The sequence below is a fragment of the Heterocephalus glaber genome, unplaced genomic scaffold, assembly GCF_053883595.1.
Source record: "Heterocephalus glaber isolate CG9 unplaced genomic scaffold, H.glaber_assembly_v1.0 deba00001523, whole genome shotgun sequence".
Lineage (NCBI taxonomy): Eukaryota > Metazoa > Chordata > Mammalia > Rodentia > Bathyergidae > Heterocephalus > Heterocephalus glaber.
In genome coordinates, this window is record NW_028258327.1 from 18,301,632 (window position 1) to 18,309,613 (window position 7,982).

General features: G+C 39.3%; 1 pseudogene; it reads left to right on the forward strand.

Annotated features, from left to right (window-relative positions):
* Window positions 1-4,955: 4,955 nt before the first annotated feature.
* LOC101724378 (pre-mRNA-splicing factor SPF27 pseudogene) lies at window positions 4,956-5,855 on the forward strand (annotated as a pseudogene).
* Window positions 5,856-7,982: the final 2,127 nt, after the last annotated feature.

Here is a 7,982-nt window from a genome sequence, read left to right on the forward strand (position 1 = left end):
AAAGACCCAATCCAAAAATGGGCATCTGAAATGAAGAGACATTTCTCAGACAAAGAAGTAGAAACAGCAAATAAACATATGGAATAATGTTCAACATTACTGATCATTCCAGAGATGCAAATGAAAACAACGCTGAGATTCCACCTCACCCCAGAAAGAATGGCTGCTATCATGAAATCAGCCAATAATGAATGCTGGCAGGGCTGTGGGGAAAGAGGAACCCTGGTCCACTGCTGGTGGGAGTGTTGATTGGTGCAACCTCTGTGGAAATCAGTATGGAGATACCTCAAAGAACTAGGACTGGAAGTCCCATTTGACCCAGCTATTCCCCTGCTGGTTATCTTCCCCAAAGAAGTAAAAGAATCATACCACAGTGATATATGTGCACCCATGTTCATAGCAGCACAATTTGTAATAGCTAAAACTGGAGACTGGATAAAGAAAATGTTTTTTTTTAAATAAAATGGCTACTCAGCCATAAGAACATGAGAAATTAGAAACATTTATGGCTAAATGGATGTACATTGGGGCGATGCTCTTCAGTGAAATAAATAGGACACACATGTGTAAATACTGAATAGTTTCTCTAGTGTGAGAAAGTGGAAGTGTAAATAAGGACTAAAATGTATAATAGATAATGTGAAATAGGAAGAAAAGGGGGAAAGGGGAAGGGGAAGTGGCAGGGGTAGGAGAAAGGAAAGAAGGGATTGGAATTAATATGAGAAAATGAAAAAATGGAAAGAAAGTCTTTGTAAATAGGGAGGGATGGAGGGGTTGAAGGGAGGGCAGGGGAAGGGGGAAAAATAAGAACCAAGAGTGTTTATGTAAAGGTGCAAATTTCCAATGATGAATGTCGTTATATTGTATACCTAAAATGTACCAATAAAATTAGTTTAAAAAAAAAGAGTTCAAGTGGAACCTTAAAAAAAATCAGCCAATAAAAAATGCTGGCAGGAATGTCGGGAAAAAGGAACCCTTCTCTACTATTGGTGGGAATGTAGACTGGTGCAACCACTGTGGAAATCAGTATGGAGATTCCTCAAAGAATTAAGATTAGAGGTCCCCTTTGACCCTGCTAGGCATCTTCCCAAAAGAATTAGAAGCATCATACCACAGTGATATATGTGCACCCATGTTTATAGTGAAACAGTTTGTAATAGCTAAATCTTGGAAACAGCCCAAAGGCCCATCAATTGGTGACTGGATAAAGAAGATTTTTAAAATATAAAATAGAGTACTACTCAGCCATAAAAAATGAGAAACTAGAGACATTTATAGCTAAATGGATGCACATTGAGGCCATACTCTTAAGTGAAAGAAATAGGATACATATGTGTAAATACTGAATAGTTTCTCTCGTGTGAGAAATTAAAAATGTAAATAAGGACCAATAGATACTGTGAAATAGGAAGCAAAGGTCCTAAAAGGAAGGGGAAGGGGAAATGGTGGGTAGGGGAAAGGAAAGAAGGTAAAGAAAAAAATATGAGAAAAGAAAAAAATGGAATCAAAATCTTTGTAAATAAGGAGGCGTGGAGGGGTTGAAGGGAGGGCAGGGGAATGGGGAAAAAATAAGAACCAAGATATATCATGTACAGGTATAAATTCTATATGATGAATGCCATCATATTGTATACCTAAAATGTACCAATAAACTTAATGAATAATAGTTTAAAAAAATTAAAGCAGTAAGAAGAAAAATTTCTTCTCTTTCTTCCAGCCTTGCAGACTATAATCTGTACCCTCCATAGGCAAAGCCTGGCATCATGGTGGCTGGCAAAGGAAAATATGGTTTACAGGGTCAGCCCTAGTATCACAAAGTCAAAAAAGCTTGATAATTGGCAAAGGGGTTAAGGATGAACTGGAGATTGGAACATAGTTAAGAAGCTATTGCAGTGGTCAAAGGAAGAGAGTAGTGGCAGTACAACCAGAGAAATAGATATCCAAGTTATTTATTGGAAGTAGGATTCAAAACCTGTTAGTTTGTCTCCTTATTCATTAGAAGAGAAATTGAAAATAAGAGAATTCTACAATATTACACGGATTCTTAACATTCCTCAAATCACTTCAAACATAAAGTATTAGTGACTATACTATCAATTCATTTATTCATATACTGAAAGAAATCAAGAAAATCTAAATAGAACAATATTTCACATTCTTTTTTTTGGTACCTAGGATTGAACTTGGGTCCTTGCAATTGCAAGGCAGGCAGCAGAACCACTGAGCTAAATCCCTGGCTCTGCATTCTTGAAGAAGAAATCTTAGTATTAAAGTTTTAATTCTTCCCAACTTGATCTCTAGATTCAACGTATATTATTTCCTCATTGCTGAGACTCAATACCCAACATCCACAATTTAAAGGAGAGGTTTAATTTGCTCACAGTTTCAATCCATTATTGGCTGGCTCTAAGACAGAGATATCTTGGCAAAATGGTAGGGCAGAGAAAAGTTGCTTAGTCCTTGGCAGCTGGGAATCAGAGCAAAAGAATGGGTGAGGGACCATATATAGTACTCGAGGCCATGCCTACATGATCCATTCAGATATACCTAGAAGTATGATTCTCCAAACCCTAGGAAGGGTCCCAAACCAATCAAATTGAAACTCTACCATAACCACTATATCCCACCCCCTTTCAACTTGCTACTCAAACACATCTCCTTAAACCATACTTACTCTCCAAAGAAAGACAATAAAAAGTTTATAATTCCACCTAACATAATACTATTTCATACACAACCAGAAACAAAGTAATCCCTTCCCCCAAAGTGTCAACAGTTCCAGCATTTTTCAAAAGTTCAAGTCCAAGTTTCTCATGAGGCTCAAGGAAAATTCTTAAATGTGAGTCTTTGTAAAAATCAAAAGCAAGTTACATAATCCCAAGGTATAATGGCACAGGCTAAGCATTCCCATTCCAAAAGGAATGAATAGGAGAATAGAAGAGAATCAGACTAAAGAAAAACTGAAACTCAGTAGGGTAAATGTTACATCCTTTAATTCCAAGTCTGGTATCTGGGGCTCACTGTGGTAAAATGCAAATTAGGCACCTCCACCCATATGGCCTTGCTCATTGCAGCCCACATCATCTTTTGGGCTGGCTCCATTCACAGCCTGCAGATTTCCTCCATAGACATTCCATGTTCCTGATATCTCTGACTCCACTGCACATTTGGTGTCATTCCAACAGCCTCACACACTGCTCTCTCAGGAATTCTTTGCCTGGCCTTCCAGGCCTTGCTTTGAAATATAGGTGGAAGCCTCTCTAACCCCACAACTCTTGCATTCTGCACACCAGCAAAACCAACAACACATAGACAATCATCAGTGGAAGCAGTAGTTAGAACCCTGGGACCATGGCTGCAGGGACCCCTGAGTCCTGAATGACTGAATGTGGTGAAATGAAATCCAAGGAATCAATTCTGTAAGAGGCCTCTCTTAAGCAGGAGTCCCAGGGATTCTCTTCTCAAAAAACAAAACAAAAGTTAACAGTTTTGCACCCTTGAACCTGCAATGGGTTGTGTCTTTTTTATTCCTAAGATGCCTTAAAGTTATCTTTCTTTTTGTCCCTGTACAAGGTACTTAGTTTTCCTTCTAACAGTGCCAATCATTTTAACAACCACCCCTCTTTTGTTTCCAACTTTACATATGGTATCTTCTGAGCCAAAGTTTAAGTTTTTCACATTTTTCTGATCTGTCTTTTCCCCTTTATTCTCACTATAAACCTACCTAAAAGCAAACACCAATACCCATACCTGAATGTTGTGAAATTTCCTCTACTAGATTAGTCTAATCCTCTTAGTCTCAGTCACCTGCAGAGTCTCTGTACATGAGCAAAATGTAGACAAAATTTCTGCCAGAGTGTAACACACATGCCCTCTAATTCAATAGCCAATGGAGTCTTTGTTCCCAAATGAAATCTCCTAAGCCTGGCCTTTACTATCCATATTCCTATCAGCATCCTGGTCTTATGATCTCCAATCAGAATTACACATCAGGTTTTTCTCCAGCCTGCATCTCCAAAATTCCCCAAATTTCTCCCATAAACCAGTTTCAAAGGCTTTTAAACCACATTGTCAGGTACAGTCAAAGCAATAACCTTACTTCTCTGGCACCAATTTTCAGTATTAGCTTTCTTGTCACTGAGACACAATATCCAACACCCACAATTTAAAGGAGGAGAGGCTTAATTTGCCTATGATTTAAGTCCAAAATTGGCTGGTTTCAAAGCAGAAACATCATGGTGGAATGTTGTGGCCAAGTGAAGGTTCTTAATTCATGTCAGCTGGAAAGCAGAGCAGGGGAAGAATGACAGAGTGGAAAGGGTGAGGGACCAGATATAGGCTCCAAGGCCATGCCTATATCAGCCTTCCCCCAACCCCCATCACACCTAGAAGTGTGCTCCACCAATCCCCATGGTGGATATCAAAGCTAATCTAGTTGAAACTCCATCCTAACCACCACACAATGCAATCCCAATCAAAATCTCAGCAAATTTTTTTAATGGATATTGACAAACTGATTCTAAAATTTATGTAGAAAGGTAAAATGCCTAGACTAGTTAATACAATGTTGAAGAACAAAGTTGGAGGACTGACACTACCCAACTTCAAGACTTACTATAAAGCTATAGTAGTTAAAACAGTATGTTATTGGCAAAAAAATAGACCATAGATTAGTGTAACAGCATAAGAATATCAGAAATAGACCCACACAAATCAGAGCCAATTGATCTTTGACAAAGGAGCAAATTCAGTTCAATGAAAAAGGATGGTTTTTCCAACAAATGGTATTGAAACAACTAGATACTAACATTTAAAAAAAAACTAAACACAAATGTTTATTAATTGGCTTTTGCTAATTGTCAGACAACAAGTTTGTGGTGGTACTTATGATGAAAAAATGTATGGTTAGAATTTAAACTCTGCGAAAAAATGCAGGCAGGAGTGCATTCTGTGCCATGGCGGGCACAGAGTTGGTGGCCGGAGAGGTAGTGGTGGATTCGCTGCCATATCTTGATCAAGGCTATGAGGTGCCAGGCGTGCGGGAAGCAGCTGCGGCTCTGGTAGAGGAGGAAACTCGCAGATACCGACCTACCAAGAACTACCTTAGCTACTTAATAGCCCCAGATTATTCTGCTTTCAAAACTGACATAATGAGAAATGAATTTGAGATTGGCTGCTCGACAACCAATTGAATTGCTCAGTATGAAATGATATGAGCTTCCAGCCCCTTCCTCAGGTCAGAAAAATGACATTACTGCATGGCAATAATGGGTAAACAATTCTATGGCACAATTAGAGCACCAAGCAGTACGAATTGAGAATCTGGAGCTAATGTAACAGCACGGATGTAATGCCTGGAAAGTATATAATGAAAATCTAGTTCATATGATTGAACATGCATAGAAAGAGCTTCAGAAGTTAAGGAAACATATTCAAGATTTAAAATGGCAGCGAAAAAACATGCAACTCACAGCTGGATCTAAATCGAGAGAAATGGAGTCAAATTGGGTGTCCCTGGTGAGTAAGAATTACGAGATTGAACAGACTATTGTGCAACTAGAAAATGAAATCTGTCAAATTAAGCAGCAACAGGGAGAAGCAAACAAAGAAAACATCCGGCAAGACTTCTGAAAAGACTAACTTGCCGAGTAGAAAGGAAGAAAAGTTGGGCTCTTACAAACATCAGCCATCTAAACTATCCCCGAACCATGAAGGACAACAGCCTCTCACAAAAGCCATTAGTGGGTAAATGTTTAGAAACCATAATGTATGGATTATTATAGTAATTGTATCGAGAATCTTTGTGAAATAAAGGTTATCAATTTGGAAAAAAAATGAATTTAAACTCTGCTATCAAGGTCTTAGTTTAATGAACTATTGATCCTTACCACTGTAGTTGTGGTGGAAGCAGTTATGGAATATTGGGCTGGGTGTGTCCAGATTGTGAAAATAAAATTAACTGTAGCTAATTGAGTCTTCTTATTAATCCAGATATCCCATCAGTCATAAAAATTTCAATACAGATAGTGGGCAATCTCCAAATAGCTTATTGTCACCACCATATTCAATAACTTTAGTAAGTTAAGTGCTTTCAGTGTGGCACCATTTGGTTGACAGAATTGGAAACTCAGCAAGGAAAAGATGACAGAGAAATGACAAAGAGGGCACATTACAGATGGGCTTTTAAAGACCTAGAGATCAAGAAATCTGACCTGAATTAAAATAGTAGATGCAAAACAAGGGTGGTTACTTTGGAAGCAAACTATAAATACCACAGCCTTCCTGTCATGACTTATATTAATGGTCTGCCCTGGCCCCTATATTAATGGTCTGACTAACATTTTGTTCTCATGCTGTTTTATTTTGATGTTCTGACTTATCTGAGTGGTTAGCCCCAGATAGAAAGTAGGCCAAAGGGAAAAGAGGCCTAGGAAAGCTGCCTGACTCAGAATAGAAAGTGAAATTGGTGAATTCAGCAGACTGCTGAATAAATTTATTCTTCATTTTTTCCACAGTGATAGAGTTTTAGCTAGGTAGAAGATGATTCATCTAGAGACTGCATTCTTTAGACCCCTTGTAGTTAAGAGTGTTCAAGAGGCCAGGTTCTTAGCAATGAAATGTGAATACAGGTGATGAGTGCAGCCACTGTGTCCCTTGGTGAAAAGAAAGTAGCTTGCCCTTTATTTCTTCTCTTTGCTTTTCCCCATGGCTTAAACTGTAGTCAGGTTGAAAATCAGAATTTAACCAGGTATGTAAGAAACAACAAGATGGAAGGAACATCATCCAGGAGCAGACTTCTCTATCAGCCTGAACTACCCATTTCTGCACATGAAATATAAATATATCCTATTTTATTTGTTGATCTTTGAATGTTGGTATAGTTTGGGTCTTAAATGTCATCCAAAGTTCCATCTGTCAAAGGTTTTGTCCTCTGGTTATGATGCTATTTGGAGGTGGTGGACCCTTTAGGAAGTGGGGCCTGGTTAGAGGTCTTTAGGTCATTGGGTTGTGTTTTTGAAGGAGACTGTGGGAAACTGTTCTCTTCCTTTCTCTTTTTTTTTGCTTCCCAGTTATGAGGTGAGAGGTTTTGTTCCACCATGTGCTCCTATCATGATGTAGTGACACAGACCCAAAGCAACACAGCCAACTGATCATGAACTGAAACCTCTAAAACTGATTCAAAATAAACTCAGTCTTTTTACAAGGTGATTATCTCAGGTATTTATTACAGTAATGGAAAGCTGAACAATACAAATGTCTTGATTACTCTTGCAGCTTATATTGTGGGCTAGATAATGCAGTGAAGCACCTGTATCAGGGACTGAGAGCTGACTCTTCTTGTCATTGTTTCATCAAATCCCTTTGCTTTGCTCTTTAATTCCCTAAATGGCCAGGTCCAGCCCAATGCTAGGAGGCCATGTTTAGGAATGTTCAGAAGGAAGCAGTAGTGTGCTTGCACCTAGAAATGTTCTAGAGGGCGCAACTTGAAAGCAGTTGATGAACATCTGGGGCTGCTGTCTTGGAACAGGCTAGGTGTGTAGTCTGACGTTCACCCAATCAGTCAATGAGTACCTTGTGTGCAGAGTTGGGGTGGCTTTGAGGGCTAGAAGCAAGGGGTCATTGAAGACCAAGGGGACACTTGAAGTCAGCTAAAGTCAAGTACTGCCTGGTCCTTCTTCCACTGAAGGAATTTCTGCCCTGGATGCCCTGTGCTGGTGTGGGGAAGGCTATGATGGCTGAGGAATAAAAAGAAGAGGGAGAATGGAGACTGACATACTTGTTACCAGAGTTTTCAGCCAAAGCCCTGCTCTAGGGGTCCCAATACACCAGAGTCAGTCACTTATCTCAATACACCAATCAAGTGTTAGGCATGGTGAAGCCCACCTGTAATCCTATTACTTGGAAGCCTGAGGCATGAGTTTGAGGCCAATCTGGGCTACATAGTGGGGCCCTGTCTCAAAATAACAACATCAAAAACATCA